We start from the raw sequence: 23724 nt of genomic DNA on the forward strand, positions 1-23724 counted from the left end.
TGTGTGACCTACTATTCATACACACACAGTGCAGTAATCTGACAGGGTTGCGAATGCCAAACACACTTTGGCTAGGCTTGTACATGCCCTAGGGCAGATAGCCTAGTATCGACCTGTGAACCTATGCTAATGTTCAAGATGCACAATGTTTATTGCTGATACTGTTTGCAGGTCTTTATCATCTTTGCTTTACCAGTTTCCATGAAGAACTTCAGTATCTGCAGAACATATTTGATTATGACAGGGTTCCACTATATTATAGATGTGTCTGTTGTCATATAACTGTGTGCACAGGGCGGATTGCTGTATAGTGACAGGTTCCTGGGTTAACACATGCAACTGCCAGATATGCGTGGCCCACTGCTGTACTCAGACATGGCCTAAGTGTGTGAGCAAGCCCAGTTCTGACATTACATGTTTTGTTACCTGACATTTGTCTCATTTATTCAAGTGTGTGAGCATGCCCAGTGTGACCCTTCAGTATGTTGCTATCTGAGGTCCACTACATTTGCTGATGCGTGCATACATGACCAATATTAACATTTATACTGTGTGTGTTGGAAGTCAGGTTCTGTTCTCACTGCAGGACTCACCTTTGTGTCATAACTCAACAAGGATTATGCTGTGCCTGCAGGGTTTCCATGGAATACTTTGCATAGACTTATCAACATTCCATCATACAGGTGGACCACTGCAATACTGTCATGGTTTAGTGGTTCAGTACTTTAGTTATAGTGCACAGTATCCTGGGTTCGAGGCCCATCACTGCTTTATATTTTCATACTGAGCAGACCATACTTCTTAAGGGCCTGTTAAGCAAATATGAGCATGTTGGCTTTTGTTCAACTATGCCCTACTTAGACCAGGCTTGTCCGACATTGCTCAATATTCACCAACATTGCTGGACGTTGCCCAATATTACTGAACATTGACCACAGTTGTGCTAGTTGGTGTGTGCAATTTTGTTTGCATATACTACATGGTGGTAATTGCTGTTTAGCACTGCTTTATATTGCTTAATACATGGCATTCATGCCTTAGGTGGTGCTGCAGGGCTGCCTATGTCAGATGCACATACTACACTCCCTGCACATGTTTGGAAGCAGGTAGTGTCAACTTAGGCATCCCTTTTACTTTATGTGCGAGTCGGAGAGGGGTATAATTTCCTACTGAGCCAGTGTATGTGCTATGCGTTGCCTCTTTGCCTAGGCCAAAGCATACTGGGCACGCCTCCTTCTGCCTACTGGGGCAGGCTCAGGTTGTTCCTCCTCCGAGTCACGCTCTGCCTGTGATGGCGTTGGCAATGGTGGGTGGCTGTTTGGCCCAGTCCTATGCTTGTCCTGCTGCAGCTGTTTTTGCAGGATCATATTATGTAGCATAGCACATACCATGACAATTTGGGTACATGTAGTTGGTGAGTACTGCAAGGCTCCACCAGATGTGTCCAGGCACTGGAACCATGACTTGAGTAGCCCAAACACACGCTTTATTACATTACGTGTTTGTGCGTGTGCCTCATTATGGCGTTCCTGTTCAGGTGTGTGTGCGTTTCTGATGGGTGTCATCAGCCACGGCTCTAGTGCATAGCCAGCATCCCCCACTAGGTGACCATGTGGGATGTCCCCATTGGCAAATGTCTGGTACAGCTGCGTCAGATGCCAGATATGGGAATCATGGTAGCTTCCAGGGCAGCCTGCACACACATTCAGTATTATGCCCTGGGCATCACACACAACCTGGCAGTTGATGGAGAGGAAGCCCTTGCGGTTGAAGTAGACCCTACCCCGCTCGGCGGCTGGTGCTTTGATGCATATGTGCGTGCAGTCTATTGCACCCACTACCTCAGGATATTCTGCTATTTGCTGGAAGAGATGCATATTGCTGGCCAATACCTCATGGGAATTGGGGAAATATACATGATCACCGACATGTGCTGACATGGCATCCAGGAACTGGTGCAGTACCCTGGATGCTGATGCCTGTGATATCTATGTAGGTTGTAGTGTGTGGCATTGAAAACAGCAAGCAGTGCAGGTATATGTCATGTGGTGGTTAAATGCTGTGGGACTGAGTTACAGCCAGTGAGGTCTGCTATGGCTATATGGCCTGAGGACAGCGAAATGCATTCTGCACAACACTGTGCAGTATTATTACATAATTGTATGTCTCACAACTGTTCCATAATTGATATTCCCACCATGAAAGGTGGGCAGTATATCTGCATATATGTGCATGTATATGTACTGCAGTGGCTGTTTACAAGTATGTGTGTGTGTATATATATATATATATATATATATATATATATATATATATATATATATATATATATATATATATATATATATATATATATATATATATATATATATATATATATATGCATATATATAGATATGTACATATATACATATAGAGATATATAGATATAGAGATATGTAGATATATAGATATATATAGATATATACATATATACATATATAGATATATAGAGATATATAGATATATACAGATATATATGGATATCTATGGATATATATATATATATATATATATATATATATATATATATATATATATATATATATATATACACATGTATATAGATATATATATATATAGATATGTATATATAGAGTGATATATAAATATATATGTATATAAATAAATAGAGAGGGAGACACAGGGGCAGACATATTGCAACAGGTGCCTGGTGACCAAGACATGGACTGAACACCAGTGTTGATACTGCCGTGCCATACCCCATTCCAAAACACTTTACCCACTAACTAGCAGATAGGTGGTTGCCTGACTAACACTGAAGGTGTCAAAAGGGAACATGGGACACAGATGGACAGTAGCCTCCCCTTTGATATTCACAGTGCCACACTAGTCTTGTAATCTGTCTACGTGGTACGTGTAATCACAAACAATGTGTCATGTATGGAAATACAGGTCAGTGTTCCCCTGTACTCATCATAATGCCCCATGTGGTATGTACCTCACATGACAACTACAGCAAGTGGAAAGGCCACAGACATACCTGAACTGTTTTTTTACTGATTACTGCATTTAGTTTAAAATCTGCACTTAAAGTTACATTTAGTCGAATTTGATCGAAAGTTAGCTTGTTTGTTTGTTTAATTTAACTGTAGAGGCTGCCCACTAAAGTGTGCTAGCCTGTATAACTAATTTATCACTGTCTCTGCATTTTCTGTGTGTTTCTACCAAAAAAACAAAAAAACAAAAAAATAATCCTTGTTTTCCCGCCTTCCTTGACTAGTTTAGACCAGTATACAGGCATTGCTGTATTCTGGGCTGTGGTGTAGTTCCTGTGTTGTCCATTACCTTACTTGGATAGAAGGAAGTTTCTTTGCTTACCAGTGGGAGTGGGGAGCCTTGAGTAGCCTACCTGTCCTTGGGGGAAGTGACCTCAGCACAAGAAGCTGTAGTAATTGGTTGTTTGGGACCATTCCTAGCTCTTTTGTAGTTCACTGCTTAAAATCCACCTCTGGGCGTTTTTCTGGCTATACTGCTCCGACAACCTCGACGCCGGTTTACAGAGTGGTCCTAGCAGCAAGGAACTCAAAAGCGACTACCTTCTGGATTTAAGTATCTTTGCTTTTTTCCACTGGAAATAGCTTCTGTAGCTTACTTTGAACTAGCCTGAACTGTTTTTTACTGATTACTGCATTTATTTTAAAATCTGCACTTAAAGTTACATTTAGTCGAATTTGATCGAAAGTTTGCTTGTTTGTTTGTTTAATTTAACAGGAGGCTGCCCACTAAAGTGTGCTAGCCTGTGTAACTAATTTATCACTGTCTCTGCATTTTCTGTGTGTTTCTACCAAAAAAACAAAAAAACAAAAAAATAATCCTTGTTTTCCCGCCTTCCTCGACTAGTTTAGACCAGTATACAGGCATTGCTGTATTCTGGGCTGTGGTGTAGTTCCTGTGTTGTCCATTACCTTACTTGGATAGAAGGAAGTTTCTTTGCTCACCAGTGGGAGTGGGGAGCCTTGAGCAGCCTACCTGTCCTTGGGGGAAGTGACCTCAGCACAAGAAGCTGTAGTAATTGATTGTTTGGGACCATTCCTAGCTCTTTTGTAGTTCACTACTTAAAATCCGCCTCTGGGCATTTTTTTCTGGCTATACTGCTCAGACAAGCTCCACGTGGGTTTACAGAGTGGTCCTAGCAGCAAGGAACTCGAAAAAGTGACTACCTTCTGGATTTAAGTATCTTTGCTTTTTTTTCACTGGAAATAGCTTCTGTAGCTTACTTTGAACTAGCCTGAACTGTTTTTTTACTGGTTACTGCATTTATTTTAAAATCTGCACTTAAAGTTACATTTAGTCGAATTTGATCGAAAGTTTGCTTGTTTGTTTGTTTAATTTAACTGTGGAGGCTGCCCACTAAAGTGTGCTAGCCTGTGTAACTAATTTATCACTGTCTCTGCATTTTCTGTGTGTTTCTACCAAAAAAAAAACAAAAAAATAATCCTTGTTTTCCTGCCTTCCTCGACTAGTTTAGACCAGTATACAGGCATTGCTGTATTCTGGGCTGTGGTGTAGTTCCTGTGTTGTCCATTACCTTACTTGGATAGAAGGAAGTTTCTTTGCTCACCAGTGGGAGTGGGGAGCCTTGAGCAGCCTACCTGTCTTTGGGGGAAGTGACCTCAGGTTGTTTGGGACCATTCCTAGCTCTTTTGTAGTTCACTGCTTAAAATCCGCATTTGCATGGCTTTGCGCGGTTGTGCGCATAACGCAGCGCCGGTTAAACAAGGTTAAACGTTTTCTGGCTCCGCCAAGTCTGCTCTTCAATTTTTCCCTTAGAACTGTTCTACTTGCAATCTAAACAGCCTATACTCTATCTGAAAAGCTCAGCACTTGCTCCTAAAGCATGTTTTATACAGGTAAAGCACTCTTAAACAAAAGAAAGTACTTCATTCACCTAAATTCTGTTCAGTACCCATTTCCCTATAGGTCCTTTCTGACTCAGTTACACAGCAATCTTTTTCACTATTTCTAGCATGTCGAAGGGTCAGTTGCTGGCGTCCTCTCCTGTTCAGCTGGTGAATCTGGGAATCTTGAGGCAATGTTACAACTGCCTCATGTACACAGACAACCCTCTCCTCCTCCCAACAAATACAAATATATGCGAGAGAAGCAACTATATAGCCAAACTGGAGGCTGAGCTCTCTCAATTCAGTACTGGCAAGACCAGTCAGGAGGAGATGGAAACCACGCACATCACAAAACCCAGTCTCACATAGAACTATCACAACTGCAAACCAAACACATAAACACACAAAAACAATCTCGGAGGCGCTGATTAAAAATCTACCAAAACAACAGAGGCCTCCAAAGCAGAAACCCAAGCAACCACCACCTCAAGACATAGCACATGCAACACATAGTTCACAAAGTCAGTGTGCTAAACAGTCACAGCCCTTAAGGCCAAACAACATGCCAGACACACTTGTAATAGGTGACTCCATAGTCAGACACACTGACGTCCCGCTCACCAGACTGAACAAGGAAAAGGTCACAGTAAGCTGCCTGTCGGGAGCTAGAATCCGCCACATAACACAAGCACTCAGGTCACTCCACAGCAAGTACAAATATGACTCAGTCATTGTACATGCCGGTGTGAACGACCTGAGACGTACCTCCCTGGACTACATGAAAACAGACATAGAGGAGCTCTCTGATTATGTAGCCCAGGCCAGTATGACCCTGACCCTGAGCAGCATCTTACCCTCACCAAGAATGATGCCACAGTACAAAGACAAAATGATCAGTTTTAACAATTGGCTTAATTACTGGTGTCATTCTAAGGGGATCCAATGTCTGTCTGCTTGGGATGACATGCTTAACAAGCCACGCTGCTTCGCAAGGGATGGCTTGCACCTGTCACCCCTGGGCTTCCGGATATTGGCCAAGGCTCTTGCCACCCCATAGTGCCTTTTTTAAGCAAGGCTCAAATGACAAACCTACCTCCCTAGAAAACACAAGTGGAAAAAAACTAAGGGTAATGCTGCTCAATGCCAGAAGTCTAAACCTCAAGATGCAGCCCTCAAGCCCTCCTCAGTATGGAGAACATCGATGTCTGTGCAGTGACTGAAACCTGGTTCAAGGCTCCTGAGAGCACACCAGCACTATCAGGTTTTACCTCATATCATGCTTTCCGGCCCCAAAACTTGGACCGAACCACAAGAGGAGGGGGAGTATCCATTTTCATCAAAGATACCCACACCTCCAGGTTAGTGGCAATGCACGAAGCATCGGAGACCATCCAGGTGCAACTAACCATAGGCAAAACTGCCTTACAGTTTGTAGCATGCTACAGGACACCCTCTCAAACTCAGGAACCCCACACAGCCTTCCTGAAGACACTGGAGAGTATGAATGTCTCTCCAAATACCATCATTTTGGGAGACTTCAACTACCCAAACATAGACTGGGAAGATTACTCAAGCCCCAACACCCTAGCCCAAAGGTTCCTAGAACTCATAAACTCAAATGCAATGGAACAACTAGCCACCATTCCCACAAGAGGAGACAATATACTAGACCTGATCATCACAAACATGGGGACAAAATGCTCCACACCGGAAGTATATCCCTCTTTGGTAAGATCAGACCATAAATTAATCTCACTGGAAATCCACATCCCGCCCCCACCCCCTGCACAAAAGACCACAGTGAAGAACTTCTCAAAAGCCAACTTCACACTTAAGACTGAAGTGGTATCCTTCAAGGCCCCTGGGCCAGTGGAAACCACAACCCACACTGCTGAATCCTTTGCAAATGCCTTCTATGGGCACCTTCAAGAATGCATGGATCATGCAATCCCAAATAAAACCAAGACCCATTCCCCCAAAGGCAGGCGCCCGGTCTGGTGGACCCCAGCCATAAACAAACTTTAAAACAGAAGGAGGAAGCTACTACATGACAGAGCAAAATCCCTAAAAGGGAAGGCATCTCTGTTCAGTACTAGCAAAAAACTACGATCACTCATAAAATCACCCAAGGCCAACTTTGAGAGAAAAATCGCAAAAGACACAAAAGACAATCACAAGGCCTTCTTTAGCTATGTTAGAAACCTGGGTGGAAACTCCCAGATATGCTCAGAGTTAGTCCAAAATGATACAAAATGCACTGAACCCACTGACATTGCCAACATTCTGGCAGACAGGTTCAGTGCAAATTTCTCCTCCCCCTCCCCCCCAAAAGGAGAAATAACTATCCCAGCAGAGTGTAGCCTCCCTAACATCTCAGATGCCCAGGTGAGAACCGCCCTCTCTAAAGCTAAAAACACAGCATCAATGGGACCGGATGGTGTCCTGGGCTGTGTGCTACATGAACTCCAAGAGGAACTAAACCCACACATAAGGCTGCTGTTTAATCTTAGCCTTACTACAGGATACATACCCAAAGAGTGGCGTACGGCAACATTGGTCCCACTTCACAAAGGCGGTGCTTCTACGGACCCTGGAAATTACCGCCCCATAAGCTTAACGAGCCTGGTCTGCAAAGCAATGGAGAGGATCATTATGGAACTCATAAACAAAGACATTGGGGACCTACAGACATTGGATCCTACCCAATTTGGCTTTGTCAAGGGCAGATCCTGCCTTTTGAACTTGGTCGACTTTTTTGAAACAGTCACTAAGGCCATTGATGAGGGTAAGGCAGTTCACACAGCCTACCTTGACCTTGCAAAAGCCTTTGACACAATACCCCACTCGGGCATCATAGACAAACTCACCAGCTTAAATGTAAACCCATATGTCACAAGATGGGTTGCAAACTGGCTCAAGGACAGAACCCACAGGGTCAGAGTTGCTGGAGCTATGTCAGACTCTAAGCCAGTCACAAGCGGTGTCCCACAGGGCTCAGTCCTGGGACCCCTCTTGTTCGGCATTTATTTTTCCGAGGTACAGGCAAACATAGGAGGATTGTGGCTGACAAAGTTCGCAGATGACTGCAAACTGGGCACCATAATTGATACTCCAGCGGACACAAACATCCTTCAGAGAGGCCTCATAGAAATGGATAATTGGTGCCAGAGCCATGGCCTTAAGCTGAACGCCAAAAAATGTATAGTCATACCCTTTGGGAAAAACAAGTTACCCACAAATTACCACATAGGTGGTAATCCATTAAGTACGGAAGAGGTAATCAGGGACCTAGGGACCCAGGTTGACAGTAACCTCTCATTTCACACTCACATTGCCAAAGTGGTTAGGAAGACCTTCTATATTGCCCACCTTATCATGAAGGGTTTCACATCTAGATCAAGAGAGGTCATTGTGCCCCTGTACTCTTCTCTTATCAGACCAATGATTGAGTACAATGCCCCATTTGGGATGTATCTCACCCGACACCTGCAGCAGTTGGAAAGACCCCAAAAGTTCCTCACCAAGAGGATAAAGGGTCTTAAACATATGTCATATGCTGCCTGACTGAAAAAATACCAGCTCTATTCAGTCGCATACCGCCTACTCAGAGGTGATCTGTGCCTGACGTACAAGGCCATGTCCAATCCGGAATTAATGGACATGCTCCACCTCAGAAAATCCAAATCCATCAGAGCCACGAGAACAAGAGACTTAAACCTCAACACAGAAATAAATAGGACGTGCTGGAGGGACAGATTCATAACCCAGAGGCTCCCTACACTCTGGAACAGAATCCCAGTCCATGTTAGGCAGAGCCCCTCACTGACTCTATTCAAGAGAAATATTGACGAGTGGATGGGAGATCGTAGGTTTACCCCGGGGGTCATCTCTGTGTCACTACTAGACAGAGACACAGTAAACTAAACCCTAAAAGGGCGTAGTATTCTCATCCTAAGGGGTGGTGAAAGCCACACACACTCTGGCTAGGCTTATAAATGCCCTAGGGCAGATAGCCTAGTACGAACCTATGAACCTATGAACCTATACCTCACAAAAGGTAATACTGCCCTGAAACACATACCCTATGCAGACTGACTCATATAACTACAGCTACAGTGCATTGTATACCGGCCACCCAGAGGTTACCTCTGCCAAGCATACAGAGGTATGTCACACCCATAGCAGTCAGACATCCACCATGTCAACACCTCATAATCCCACCGGGCTACACGGCCTAGGTCTCCAGTCCCCGCAACCTCACTAAACAGCACATGCTGGAGGGATAGGCTCCTATTGGCAAATATGCCATACTCTGGAGTAAACCACCCAGCATGAACAAACAAGGCTCCTCAGTAGCAGATGTCAGACATACCCCTGATGATTGTCTGGGGGATAGGTAACACACCCTGGGAATCACCTCTGTGTATCCGGTTGACAGGAGGAAGTGAAATCTAATTACATGTGTGTCACAGGCCAGGGTAGCATATGGCTAGGCTGCTGTAGGCCCCAGGGACAATAGTGTATTACCTATTTATGACACAATGCACACAGACATGTACACGGTGCAATACCTGCTATGTGAGGTGGAATGAGTGTGACAGTGAATGTGTGCAAGGTCTGTGACGGTGTAATAGCTAGGTGTGAGGTTGTTTCTGTGATGGTTGTTTGTGTCCTAAGTGTGAGGCCAGAAAAAGATGTGTCAGTTATTGGATGCAGACATAGTAGGATGGTATATGTTGTGACGTAGTTCCTTGTGTACGACTGTGGTGTCCCATCATAGGCTGATGCAATACATGTATGCTCAGTAAGTGGTACTGCTGCTGAATCCGACATTTGAACTGTTGTACCACCTGAAGCTGTAGGCCTAAACAGCACAGTATGGTGTATGTTCACATTCCTTGATAACACTGTCTAGTGTGTTTCCTGCAGTCTGCACAGATTACATTCCTCAGGCATAGGCATCTGTAAGTAGGGCCACACAGTGCTGTAAGATACATAGCAAATGCTCATCTGTGTTAGCATACATTTGTGTGTTGTTTGAATGTCTAATGTGTGTGTAATGATGCCTGTACCATGTCCGCAATCACATGTGTGATGCAGGGTTTGCGTGTGTACCTAGCAACATCTATACTCTGTTACAGCAGCATGCCAGCTATATTAACAACTGTACACATATGTTAGGTAGGGGTATGGCATTAATGACTAGGGTGGGTTACTGGTTATACTGTAACTGTACTTCTCATTCATTTAATGGATGACATATTTCTGCATGCATTAGCTTGATATGTACCCCCCTGGCAAGGCTGTGCATTGGATCCCACAGTGAGCCGAGTACTGGTGTATACTGGTGTGTCATATGGAGTGTGTCAGGCACTGTCAGCCAGTTGTCGGCTGAGCACTGATATGTGGTATTGAATGTGTGTATCCTGTGACAGACGAACAGATGATATATATGGCAGTTAACTGATATCTGTTCTGTATAATGTTAAGTGTGCCACATGACTTGCTCACACATATCATTTACTTGTCTTCCCGGCTTATGGCTCATCACAGGAACCCTTGCTACACAGCTGCAGAGGAACAGGAAATCCACCATAGCCTGGTTCAGCACTATACCATGCTGTTTTCAAGGGCCAGCCAGCACTAGCAGGAGTGTACTGTACTGTGGCAAGAACTTGTTAGTTGGGTAAATGACATAGGCATGCATAACCAGACATATGAGCAGGTACGCCATCACTGCAGTGATTTAATTAGACATGTCCGGCGGCATGCGTCTTATATCCACAGACAACAGCTTGCCACAGGTGGTGGGGTGGCCATACATCCCCCCCTCACCAGAGTGGAGGAACTGCTAAGTGTGGTGGCTCCTGGCCTACAGCAGCAACAACAACATCACACATGTGTCGTCATGGAGGCCGGAGCTACCCAGCATAGTGACATGGAGCATGCAGGTAACATGCCCTAGCTGTAAACTACTGTTACCTGTATCGTTAGATTATGCATGTGTGAGATGTGTACTGTGTTTAGCAGTTGTGCTGCCTATTGTGTGTAATACTGATAATTTGAATAGTATCTGTACACCTATGCCTGTTGTTCTACTGTAGTTTAGCATACTCACAGTAACAATGCCACAGCTGTGGCCACTGACAAACTGTGTCATATTCTTGCAGGTCCCTCTGGTGTGACAGCAGGGCAGACGTTACATGCTGGTGAGTGTGTTAACACTTTTTGGTATTGAACTGTGCATGTCATAGGTGAGATGTAGGCCATGTACACATAACACACCTACGCATAATGCATGCTGTGCATGTTTGCTGTGAGACGTGAAACATCTCAGTAATGTCAGTAGCTGCCTCAATCACATGCAATGCACAGAGCATCAGACACAAATGTGGCAACACTGTACTGCACATTGGATAGGCATAGTTGACACACATGTACACAACATAACACGTTTGTCAGACACAGTACACCTCAACATGCTACACATAGTGAAACTGGACACCCACTGCCAGGTCACACTTCAGTATCCCATATGTCATCCACACAACACACATGCCATACCTGAGGGGTAGAGGCCTAGCATGGGGCTATGCAACACTCAACACATAACACAGTCATGGTAGGCAATGATCTCTATTGGACACCTCACACACCCTTGTGCAATGTCGCTGTGTAATTGTGAACTTAGCCACAGCACTGCAGTTCAGGTACAGCATGCTAGGCGGTGGTCTAGCATACTTTAGTGGCCTTGAGTGACCACATGATGCATGATGATGATAGCTAATGGTACTACACCCCATACTGTTACAATGCCCATGTCCAGGATTGGTATACCATCACGTATACATGCACCACTCATCCCGTGTGTGTGTGCATAGCCCGGGGGTTAAAGGGTTGGAAAGCACCACCTGGCCAGCCAGGAAGGGGAGATGAACTGATTTTGGCAAAATTTGGGGTTGTTTCCCATCACAGAAAAACCCCCCCCAAAGACACCATACTCCCAAAATTAAAAAGGGCCTGGGGGGAACATACAGGGCTTGCCAGGGGTGGGTCCCATCATTCCCCCCCAAGACCCATGCCTCCCCAGAAGGCCCACATAAGGTCCAGGGGCCGGGGGAGCACCACTGGTCTTTCCCCGGCAGGTACAGGCTTAGTGAACTATGTTCCTTTTTAATAGGCTAGGGATGGAACGGTAACCAGGGGGTTTGGGAAGGGGAATTTCCCCGTATAATGACGCACCATGCCTTTGGGTCCACCGGATTACACTCAGTAGCAGGGGGAAAAAATGGCCCTCCAAACTGTCTTTGGAGGCCTTGGGTGGGCGGGGGCACACATCCCGAAAGAACACTGGGTGGTCCCCCCCCCAAAAGTTCCGGCCCATACCACCCCACAATGCGGGGGCTGGCTGTTTGCCTAGTAACCCGTACATGGTTTGGCCATCCAGCAGGGACAGGGCCCAGCACAATTGCCCTGATGACATAAGCATTTGGGACCGTACCACCTACCCCCTGCCGGGCACGGGTACTTTCCAGGGCAACAGTGACTGACACCAGCAGGTACATCGTCTGTCCCACAAACCCCCAAATTGGGAAGGGGGAGCTGGGCTGCAACACCAAAATTTAAACAATGGGGCCACCATCCCATTACAAAACTTGGGCCCCATGTTCTGTTTTTTAAACCCCAAACCCAAAACCCCCCAAAAAACCCAAACAAAAACCCAAACCCCCCAAACCCCCCAAAACCCCCAAAAACCACAAAACCATGTGTTTGGAGGGGTAATGTACCCCAAAAACCCAAAAAAGCCCTTCAATGTATACCTTCCCCCTGCACTCATTTCGGGGGGAAAGGGCTCAGGGTGCTACACGGGTCACATACTTTAGCAAAATGAACAAAAAGGAAAATACACCGTAGGAACGGCAGAATTATCTGTTGTTTGTCAAGTGCAGTTTAAACTTGGCGAATGTTTTCCACCCATGTGCCATTGGCTTTTTGGGGGTTTTTCCACATGGGGGAGGGGACAGTATTTTTGTTCATCAATTGAAATGACTTGTAACATTTGCACTGCTGGTGTTTGCTGTAAAATACTGTAAACCCTTTACCATTTAAATTTTGATTTTCTGGGTTGATTCTTAAGATGTATCTGGGTCGTGTTTTGGGTTCCTTGCTGTGGGTGTCCATTTTTGTAAATGTTTGCATTTGGGTGTTAAAAATAAAAGCATGTATGAAATCATTGGATGTGTCCTGAAAAATGAAAAAGTATGGGCCCCAGTTAAATTGGGTCCTTGGTGTCATTCAAACCAGTGGTTCCCCCTTACGTGCCCATGGTGCAAAGCCCCAGGACTGAGCCCCAGGGATGTGTATCCAAATTGGGAAGAGGTTTGGAAAAGCTTCCCGGGGGCCCTTTTAACAAAAGGGTTAAACAACAGTACCTTTTTGATACATCTTTAACAAATTGCTAGGAAGAACTCATGATTAACAAATGTGTACCCATGGTGGACCCTCAACAATGAAAAAAAACCCCTTTAGCGGCCCCGGTTTCCCCAAACCATGGTATTGTGGGTCCCAAGGTTTAAAACATTGGGGCCTGTGAATAAAAGGCTCACCCCTATAAAGCGTAAAGGCAGATTTTGGGAGCCATTCACTATGGCATATCCCCTCTTCACACTACCAAGTAATGTCATGGGGGGCCAAGATGCCTTTCCACAAACATGCGGGAGCCAGACCATTTGGATGTTGAGAGGGGGAAAACCGCAAGGAAAAAAATGCAGTTTTGCGGCCACATAGTCTTTGGGGGGAAAACACATTTTTTGCCTGCGTCCATTTTGCAATGCATTTCTTTGCATCAACAGAACCATAAAAAAAAGCAAAACCCCCTTTCCCGTGACAAACCAGTCAGTTTGCGGATTCAAACCCCTCCAACTATGTTATGCGGGGGTTAAGGGGCGTTTTGGCTTTTTCCCCCCCGTATTTGGGGATGGTGACTCATCAGACCCAAAAGGAAACCCTTTTTTTCCCCCAAAAAAGGGCCCCTTTTTTAAAGACTTGCCACAAAAACAACCCCACACACACCACCAACAAACCCCACCAAAAAACAAAACAAAAACCCCGGGCTTTTTGTTTAGGGCTTTTCCCCCTCTGATTTGAGGATGGTGCTCTAAAACTTTAAAGGGGAAAGCCCCTTTTTTATGGTTTTAAGCCAAAAAAGGGCATTTAAAAGAAAATTGCAAAAAACCAAGTTTCAGGATTAAACCCTATAACTAGGCATTATGTTTTCCGGGTCTGTTGAAAAATTTAGCATGTTTAACCATGCCCCAAAAAAATACCACTTGGGGGGTTGTGTGTGTGTGTGTTAAAAACCCTTTTTTATGATGAAATGTAAATTGCATTCAGATAGATTACATCTGGATTTGTTTCCCAGGGTGTGTTGTGCAAACACTTGGGGGGTGCCAAAACTGTGACACATTAATTTACATCCTTGATTTTCATGCGGGTATGCTTTTTTTTTAGTTTGTCTAACTTTTGGGAAACTGTTTTCCAGTGCCATGTTTTTGGATTATCTGTCATATTTCATTGATATCCCTTAAGAGGGGACTTTTGTCATGGGGAGGGGTTGACAAGGGGCCGTTTTTGACAGCATTGCCCTCGGTAATTCCCACCAGGTATAACATTAATTTTACAAAACTGGGGGGTGTCATTTTCCTTGGACTCCCCACTTTTTAAAAAACAAACGAAAGGGCAAACCCCCTTTTATCTTTTTTGTTAAACCCATACCCTTTTGGATCTCACAGATATGTTGATAAATCCTGATGCCGGGGGTTTGGGTTTTGGTGTATCTTCAGTACTTATTTTTGGTATTACAAAATGTAACCTCCCATGAAAAGAAACCCTTTCCCCCCCCCCACAAACCAGTATTCTGGGGTCCCTTATAACATAGGGGGGAAAATTTCCCGGCACAGCATAGGGGTGAAGGAACCACAAACCCACATTCATTAATTCCTCTGCCAGACTTTAGACCATTGACATACAGCAAAATTATCACCAAACCGGGGCCCTAAAAGGCCACAACCCCCCCAAAAATCCCAAATAAAATTTTCAAAATACATACAAGTACCCCCTTGGTAAAAAACCCCCAAACCTTTGTAATGGGACATTTTTCAGAAACCGGTTTCCCCACCAGCCCTAAAAGGGGAATGTCACTTTTTTGCTGGGGTCCGGTCTGCCCATCCCGGCATCATCACCCCAAACAAGTAAAGCCACCTCTTGCCACGGGGGGAACCCAACTTTCCCCCCTCCCCAATAAAATATAACTTGTATGTCCCCAGGCCATATCCCCCTTTTTCTGCTTTCCCCCCTTTGTGTAATTAGGAGAACATATCAATTTAAAGGGAAACTTTGTTTCATTAAAAGGGGAACTTTTAGCCATTGACACTCAACACCCACCCACATACGTTGCACCTTCACCCTTTTTTTGGGTATTGGAAAGGGGTTTGCCCCACCGGGGTTTTTTTAAACGGGCTGGCCCCCCTATGAATTACATTAAATTCAAGGGAATGTCCCCCAAAAGTGTGTTTCAATTTTAAGGCCTCCTTTAAGACAATTTGGCACACAACACCGGTTCAGGATTTCAACCCCTACCATTATGTTTCATAATGTTCTGCCGTTTGGGAACAGCAAAAAATGGGGATATCCAAACATAAATACAACATAGGTTGTGTGAAAAACTCAAGCCTTATACCACCTTTGTGAATCTGCCTTTCTTTTTGGCCTGCTACGAACCCCCCCAAAATGGAACCAACCTTTTTGGGGAAAAGGGAAATAAGGTTCCAAAAACCCTTTAGTGTGTTTAAATTACCCATTTGACTGGGGTCTATCCCCCTGAAAACCTAAGATCATTTTTTTGGTTCAATGCTTTGGAAAAAGTCGCCACCACAAGGGGAATCTTTGGATGTATCCCCTTCTTTGGAAGGTAGAACAAAATTTCTCCGGCATAATTCCCCCCCCCCGGGTAATTTGGGGCTTCTCAGACCAAATTTCCCCCCCAAAAATTTTTTTTCCCCGGGGGGCATATTGGCTACCTCTCATCCTTTACAAACACTAAAACCCCTGGGACTATTTGTTACCCCAAAAAACCAAAAACCCCCTACTAAATCGGGGACCTGTTTTAGAAGCCATTAAAAACTGAAAATGTCAGGGGTGTACTCTATAAGCTTAATGGGAAGGCATTGTATCTGCTAAACAGACAACCTCTCTTTTCAACTGTTTAAAAAAAAATTTGCACCTGACTTTAGGATTTAACCAGTTTCCAGTTTTTCAGGTTGGGTACACCACATATCGTTTACTATCTCTAAACCACCCAACCCCCATTGCCACTTTGGGCAAACGGTTCGTAATGTCTCCCACCCACCCCAAGGGAGCAACACCACCCAACAACTAAATCCTACATCCCCAAGTAACATAGTGCCCCCCCCCCGGCCACAAAAATTTCCCAATTGTAGCGCATATCAGACACATGACAAACCAACCCTACAAATATTTTAAATTTGGGTTCCCGGTTGTCCCAAGGAAATGGGAAAAACCAGGGTCCCCCAAGGGTCCAAATGGACCACAGAAAATTTGTTAACCTAGACCGTTCTCGCAGGGAAAATTTTCATGGATTACACTAAAATCAGAACCCAGAATTGCCTACCTTTCAGCATTTTTCAATTTGCCCTTAACCCGATTTTCTTTAAATGGCTAACATTCCATAAAGGATAAAAGTCCGCCTTGAAAACCTTCAAAAAATCCCATGGCCATTATGAAGGGTTCCCACTAAATTTGGCCCTATCTCCCAAAGGTTGTACCAACAGGGTAACCCAAGGTCGGGAGCACCACTCAAAACCCCATTAAAATATCCCCCCAAGTTTCCGGGGACCTTGTTAATTATATTTGCCCGGGACCCCAGGGGAAAGGCAAATTTTGCATTTGACGAAAACGGGGTGCCATATCAACCCCACTCCAAATATTCAACAGGGTCTACAAAAGACGGGTCCGACCACCACAGAAATCCATTATTCAAGTCCCCCCTTTTGGGAGTAAAAACTGCCCAACTTTCCCACATATATACCCTTCATGGTGGATTGTTGGGGTTTGGGGCTCACGCACCCCCCTTTTAAACAATTGCCGGGGTTGGAAATTTAGTTCCCCCACCCATATTTTACTTAACAATGAGGATTTCCCCAACTCACCACCAGCGGTTACAACCAATTTGGGGGTTCCTTATCCCCGCAAAACCCATCCAGGACACCCCCCGGGGAATCTAGGGACTCCCAAAATCCCTCTATTGGTGCAGAACTCCATTACTCGCACTTACCCCACCAAATTGGTTTTTTTTTACCTATACCCAAACCAAATTACACAGTACCTCGGGAATCCAACTTTTGGGGCTCCCCTGGGGGATTTCCCTACAAAATTTAATGGACATTGTGGAAAAGATTTTATCCCAACCCAGCCCAAAAATTTAATCCCAGACTAGGAGACCACCCATAACCTACGGGAGAATTTGCATTTAGGGGTGATTGTTTTTTAAGGGGGAAACTTCTGTGCCCCTGTAACGGGGGACACTAAAAAAATTCAGGGGCTTTTTTGGCCTCTTTCTAAAAAAATTGAACTGACAGGGGGGGAATCCAAACCCCTCTCGGGTTGTCAGCCCTGGGGAACCTATATGCCTTGAATATGCAAATGTTAAATCCAAAATTTTTATTGCTATCGGGCAGGTTTTATCATTTTTTTTACCTTTTCCAAAAGAACTTCAATCCAAAACTATTTTTTGACATTCCCAATTTAAGTGGTCGGGTTTCAAAACGTTCACGGGGCATTGCGATGTGCTTTCCGGGGTTAAACATGAAACTGCAAAGGGGCCCCCTTACTAAACGGGCCAATTTGGTCCCAGTTTGCCCTTTTTTTTGTTGTGATTTTTGCCCTTTTTACAATTTGGGGGCATGCCCAGTTGCCCTTAGTATGTTGTTTCGGGGTACTAGGGGTTAAACATCCCAATTTAACAATACTGTGTTTTAATCGGGTTTGTTTTGCGGGACCCCCTTTTTCTAACTAAAAGGTTTCGGCCTTAAATTTCCTTTTTTAAAAAAAAAAACCCCCAAAAATTTTTTAAAATTTTTTTCCCCAAGGGGAATAATAGGGCCCAGGGTTTTTTAGATTAGATGGCCCCCGTTGCCCCCTTTTTTAATTTTCAATAAACCACATTTGGGCTTTTCCCCCAAAAACCCATGTCTTTTTAAATTTAAATTAACGGGGTTTTTTGGGCATGTTTTAAAACCCCAAAAATTTTTGGGGACCCCCAAAATTTTAAAAAAAACCCCCCCCTTGGGGAGGGTGGGGGGAAATTTTTTTTTGAAAATTTTCCGGTTTTTCCCCCAATTTTTTTCCCTTTTTTCCCCAAAAAAAGGGGGGGCCCCTTTCCCCCCAGGTTTTTTTTCCCCCCTTTTTTTTCCCCCTTTGGAGGGAATTCCCTTTCCCCTCCCGTTCCCCATTTTTTTGGAACTAGAAATTTTTTTTTAAATTGAGTGGGGTTAAAACCCAAATGGCCACCCCGGCCAAAAACCCCAAGGGGGGGTTTTCCCCAAGGGGGGGTTTTTTGGGCCCCTTTTTCCCCGCCCAGGTTTGGTTTTGGGGGTTTCCCCAGCCCCCGGGCCCCCCCCACTTTGAAGGGGTTTTTTTAACGGGACCGGGCCCTTTGGGGGAATTAAAATTCAGGGCCCCCCAATTTTCCCGGGCACGGAAATGAAACCCTTGGGGGAAAACCCCCCGGGTTTTTCATAATGTTTTTTGGGGGGTTTTCTTTTTGGGGGAAAATTTTTCCCGGAAAATTTGGAAAATAAATTTGGGGCCCTTTTTGGTGCTTTAAAACTGGCCCCGGCGATCCCGAAATTTAAATTGGTTTATTGGGGCAGGGAAAAAACCAAAAGGGAAATTTGGGGGGAACCCAATTTTTTTTGGCCCTTGGGGCCAAAAAAAATTTTTTCCCCGGTGTTTTCAATTGAAAACCCCAATTTCTTTTTTAAAAACCCTTTATTTATTTTTTTAAAGGTTTTTTCAAAAATTTTTAAAATTTTAAAATTATTTTTTAAAAAAAATTTATATTTTATTAAAATTTTTTTTAAATTTTTAATTATATTTTTAAAATTTTTTAAATATTTATATTTAATAAATTTTTTTTTAAAAAAAATAATTTTTATTATTTTAATTTAATATTAAATTTTAAATATAAAATAAAATTTCCCATAAAAAATTATAAAAATTTTTAAATAAATGAAATTATTTTTTTTTTTAACAAAAAAAATTTTAAAATAATTTAAAATTATTTTTTATAAAAAGAAAATTTTAAAAAATAAAAAATTTTAATATTTTTTAATAAATTTTTTAATATTTTTTTTATTTTTTTTAAAAGGTTTGGGGTTTAAATTTTTTTTTTTTTTTTTTTTCATTTTTTTTTTTTTTTTTTTTTAATTTTTTTTTTTATATTTAAATATTATATTATTATATTATTATTTTTTATATAAATATATATATATATATATATATATATAAAAATTATATAAAAAAAAATTTTTTTTTTTTAAAAAAAGGAATTTTAAATTTTTGACAAAAAAAAAAAAAAAGGTTTTTTAAAAAAAAAGGGGAAAAAAAAAAAAGGGTTTAAAAAAAACGGGAAAAAAAAAAAAAAAACAAAAAAAAAAAAAATAAAAAAAAAAAATCAAAATTTAAAAAAAAAAAAAAAAAAAAAAAAAAAAAGGCCCCAAAAAATTTAAAAATGAAAACAAAAAAGGAGAAAACCCCAAAAAAAAAGGGGGGGGAAAAAAATCAATTTTAAACCCTTTTTAAAAAAAAAAAGGGAAAAAAATTTTGGGAAAAAGGGAAAAAAAATTTTGTAGGGGGGGAAATGAAATTAATATTGTTAAGGGTAAACAATTTGGTCGGCCAAATTTTTTTTAAAAAAAAAAAATGGGAAAAATGAAATGAAAAGGGTTATTTTTGGGAAAAAGGTAAAAGGTTTGGGTTGTTTTTGGGGGGGGGGAAAAGGGGGTTTAGGGGGGAAAATTTGGGAGGAATTTTTGGGGGGGAAGGGGAAAGGTGAAAAAAGGGAATTTGGGAAAAATTTTTAACGGAAGGGGGAAAAAAAATAGGTTTTTAAATTTTAAAAGTTTTTTTCCCCTTTTTTCCCCCGGGGGAAAAGGGGGGGAAAAAAGGTACATAGCAAATGCTCATCTGTGTTACCATACATTTGTGTGTTGTATGAATGTCTAATGTGTGTGTAATGATGCTTGTACCATGTCCGCAATCACATGTGTGATGCAGGGTTTGCGTGTGTACCTAGCAACATGTATACTCTGTTACAGCAGTATGCCAGCTATATTAACAACTGTACACATATGTTAGGTAGGGGTATGGCATCAACGACTAGGGTGGGTTACTGGTTATACTGTAACTGTTCTTCACATTCATTGCAATGGATGACATATTTCTGCATGCATTAGCTTGATATGTACCCCCCTGGCAAGGCTGTGCATTGGATCCCAAACAGTGAGCCGAGTACTGGTGTGTCATATGGAGTGTGTCAGGCACTGTCAGCCAGTTGTGGGCTGAGCACTGATATGTGGTATTGAATGTGTGTATCCTGTGACAGACGAACAGATGCTATATATGGCAGTTAACTGATATCTGTTCTGTATAATGTTAAGTGTGCCACATGACTTGCTCACACATATCGTTACTTGTCTTCCAGGCTTATGGCTCATCACAGGAACCCCTGCTACACAGCTGCAGAGGAACAGGAAATCCACCACAGCCTGGTTCAGCACTATACCATGCTGTTTTCAAGGGCCAGCCAGCACCAGCAGGAGTGTACTGTACTGTGGCAAGAACTTGTTAGTTGGGTAAATGACATAGGCATGCATAACCGGACATATGAGCAGGTACGCCATCACTGCAGTGATTTAATTAGACATGTCCGACGGCATGCGTCTGATATCCACTGACAACAGCTTGCCACAGGTGGTGGGGTGGCCATACATCCCCCTTTCACCAGAGTGGAGGAACTGCTGCTAAGTGCGGTGGCTCCTGGCATACAGCAGCAACAACAACATCACACATGTGTCGTCATGGAGGCCTGAGCCACCCAGCATAGTGACATGGAGCATGCAGGTAACATGCCCTAGCTGTAAACTACTGTTACCTGTATTGTTAGATTATGCATGTGTGAGATTTGTACTGTGTTTAGCAGTTGTGCTGCCTATTGTGTGTAATACTGATAATTTGAATAGTATCTGTACATCTATGCCTGTTGTTCTACTGTAGTTTAACACACTCTCAGTAACAATGCCACAGCTGTGGCCACTGACAAACTGTGTCATATTCTTGCAGGTCCCTCTGGTGTGACAGCAGGGCAGACATTACATGCTGGTGAGTGTGTTAACACTTTTTGGTATTGAACTGTGCATGTCATAGGTGAGGTGTAGGCCATGTACACATAACACACCTATGCATAATGAATGCTGTGCATGTTTGCTCTGAGAAGTGAAACATCTCAGTAATGTCAGTAGCTGTGTCAATCACATGCAATGCACAGAGCATCAGACACAAATGTGGCAACACTGTACTGCACATTGGATAGGCATAGTTGACACACATGTACACAACATAACATGTTTGTCATACACAGTACATCTCAACATGCTACACATTGTGTAACTGGACACCCGCTGCCAGGTCACACTTCAGTATCCCATATGTCATCCACACAACACACATGCCATACCTGAGGGGTAGAGGCCTAGCATAGGGCTGTGCAACACTCCTCAACACATAACACAGTCATGGTAAGCAATGATCTCTATTGGACACCTTACACACCCTTGTGCAACGTGGCTGTGTAATTGTGAACTTAGCCACAGCACTGCAGTTCAGTTACAGCATGCTAGGCGGTGGTCTAGCATACTTTAGTGGCCTTGAGTGACCACATGATGCATGATTATGATAGCTAATGGTACTACACCCCATACTGTTACAATGGCCATGTCCAGGATTGGTATCCCATCACGTATACATGCACCACTCATCCCGTGTGTGTACATAGTATGCATGTGCTACACCTGTGTCCACAATTATCTGCTACAGACACAGACACTGCAATCAGACATGGAAATCCTTGGGACACACAGATAACACACGCAGCTATGGTATGTATACCTGTGTGTGATGGTGCATAGGACATTGCAGAGCTTATAATACTTGCACAGAAATGTGTGTCCTTGTACACATTGTGCTCCAGGGTGTAGGCAATCACTGAACATGTACACACATGCACCACAGCCATGTACACTGTCATTAACTATTTCTGTCTACACTCACACTGCATGGACTTGATCAACACTTATTCTGCATGCTGACACATGTGCGTGACTGTTTGCCTTGTGATACTGTCACCTACCTTCAACCAGTATTGAGTATGATTTGGATTTCTGTTGTGTGTGTGTGTATCTGCTGTAGTGAGGAATGTGCATGTTTTCCTGTGTTCCTGTGTTCCTGTGTTCCTGTGTGCATGTGTGCCTGTGTGCATGTGTTTAAGTGTGCGTGTGTGCATGTGTGCATGTGTTCATGTGTTCATTTGTTCATGTGTGCATGTGTGCATGTGTTCATGTGTTTATGTGTGCATGTGTTCATGTGTGCGTGTGCATGTGTGCAAGTGTGCATGTGTTCATGTGTGCATGTGTATATGTTTGCATGTGTGCATGTGTGTATGTGCAGACCGTAACGTGTGTTTCCTGTCTTCCTCTCACAGGTGCTCAGGTAGGGCTTGGCGAAAGCAGCAGGTGACCTGAAGCCACTGCCACGGATAGTGGTGATGATGACACGTATTTTGGCACAGGGAGATTTGACAGAGCCTGTCGTTGGTCCACCAATCGACAGTACACAGCAGTCAACCCCATCTATGTGCACACTCATACTGCCATTACATCCCTCACCACCAATGGCCATAGGGGAGGGACAGCATACAGTTGGCATTGACCAGGAGAGTGTGGTACCCGTGGCATGTGCATCCCCTCACAGCAGCCATAGCCATAGACCCGGAACGGTACCACATAGGCAGAGGTCCTGGGGTTCTCGGGGGAGCACCAGTGGATGTATTGCCCCTGGCAGGCATGCCCTCACAGGTCTTACGACGACCACTATGTTCCAGGCTGTATTGCAGGCTCAGGCATGTATGGAATGGTACAACAGGCAGGGACTTAGGGTGCAGAGGGCACATAACACCGCTATCAATGACAGCATCCGTGACCTTGCTGTTGCCATCTGGACATACACTGAGGTCATTGCTAGACATTGGGAGGAGACAATAGATGCCCTCCAAAACATGTCTTCCTCAAGCCAGGACTATGTGGGATGGTTGTGATGATGACGTGGACGCATGTCAGCAACAGCAACAGCTGGCAGTGGTCGCGGAAGGCGCACAGCTCACAGCCGCTCCCATAGTGGCAGTACAAGCCCCAGCAATGCTGGGGCTGGCCTGTCCATTGTCCATCCCAGTAGACCACGTGCACGTGGCTCTGGCCAGTCCTAGCAGGGACATGGGTCCAGTCATCATACCTCTGCCTCTGATGACAGTACCCAGTCAGGGTTGGTACCTGATACCATCCGTAGCACCCCTGCCAGGCATAGGTACTGTGTCCATGGCCAGAGACAGTGATCTGTACAGCCAAGCAGGTACAGTCTGTGGCTCTCCCACAAACCACCGTATATGGCAGCCACATGGTGGAGCTGTGTG

This window comes from Protopterus annectens, chromosome 1.part0, assembly GCF_019279795.1.
Source record: "Protopterus annectens isolate FY-2018-M chromosome 1.part0, PAN1.0, whole genome shotgun sequence".
Taxonomy (NCBI): Eukaryota; Metazoa; Chordata; order Ceratodontiformes; family Protopteridae; genus Protopterus; species Protopterus annectens.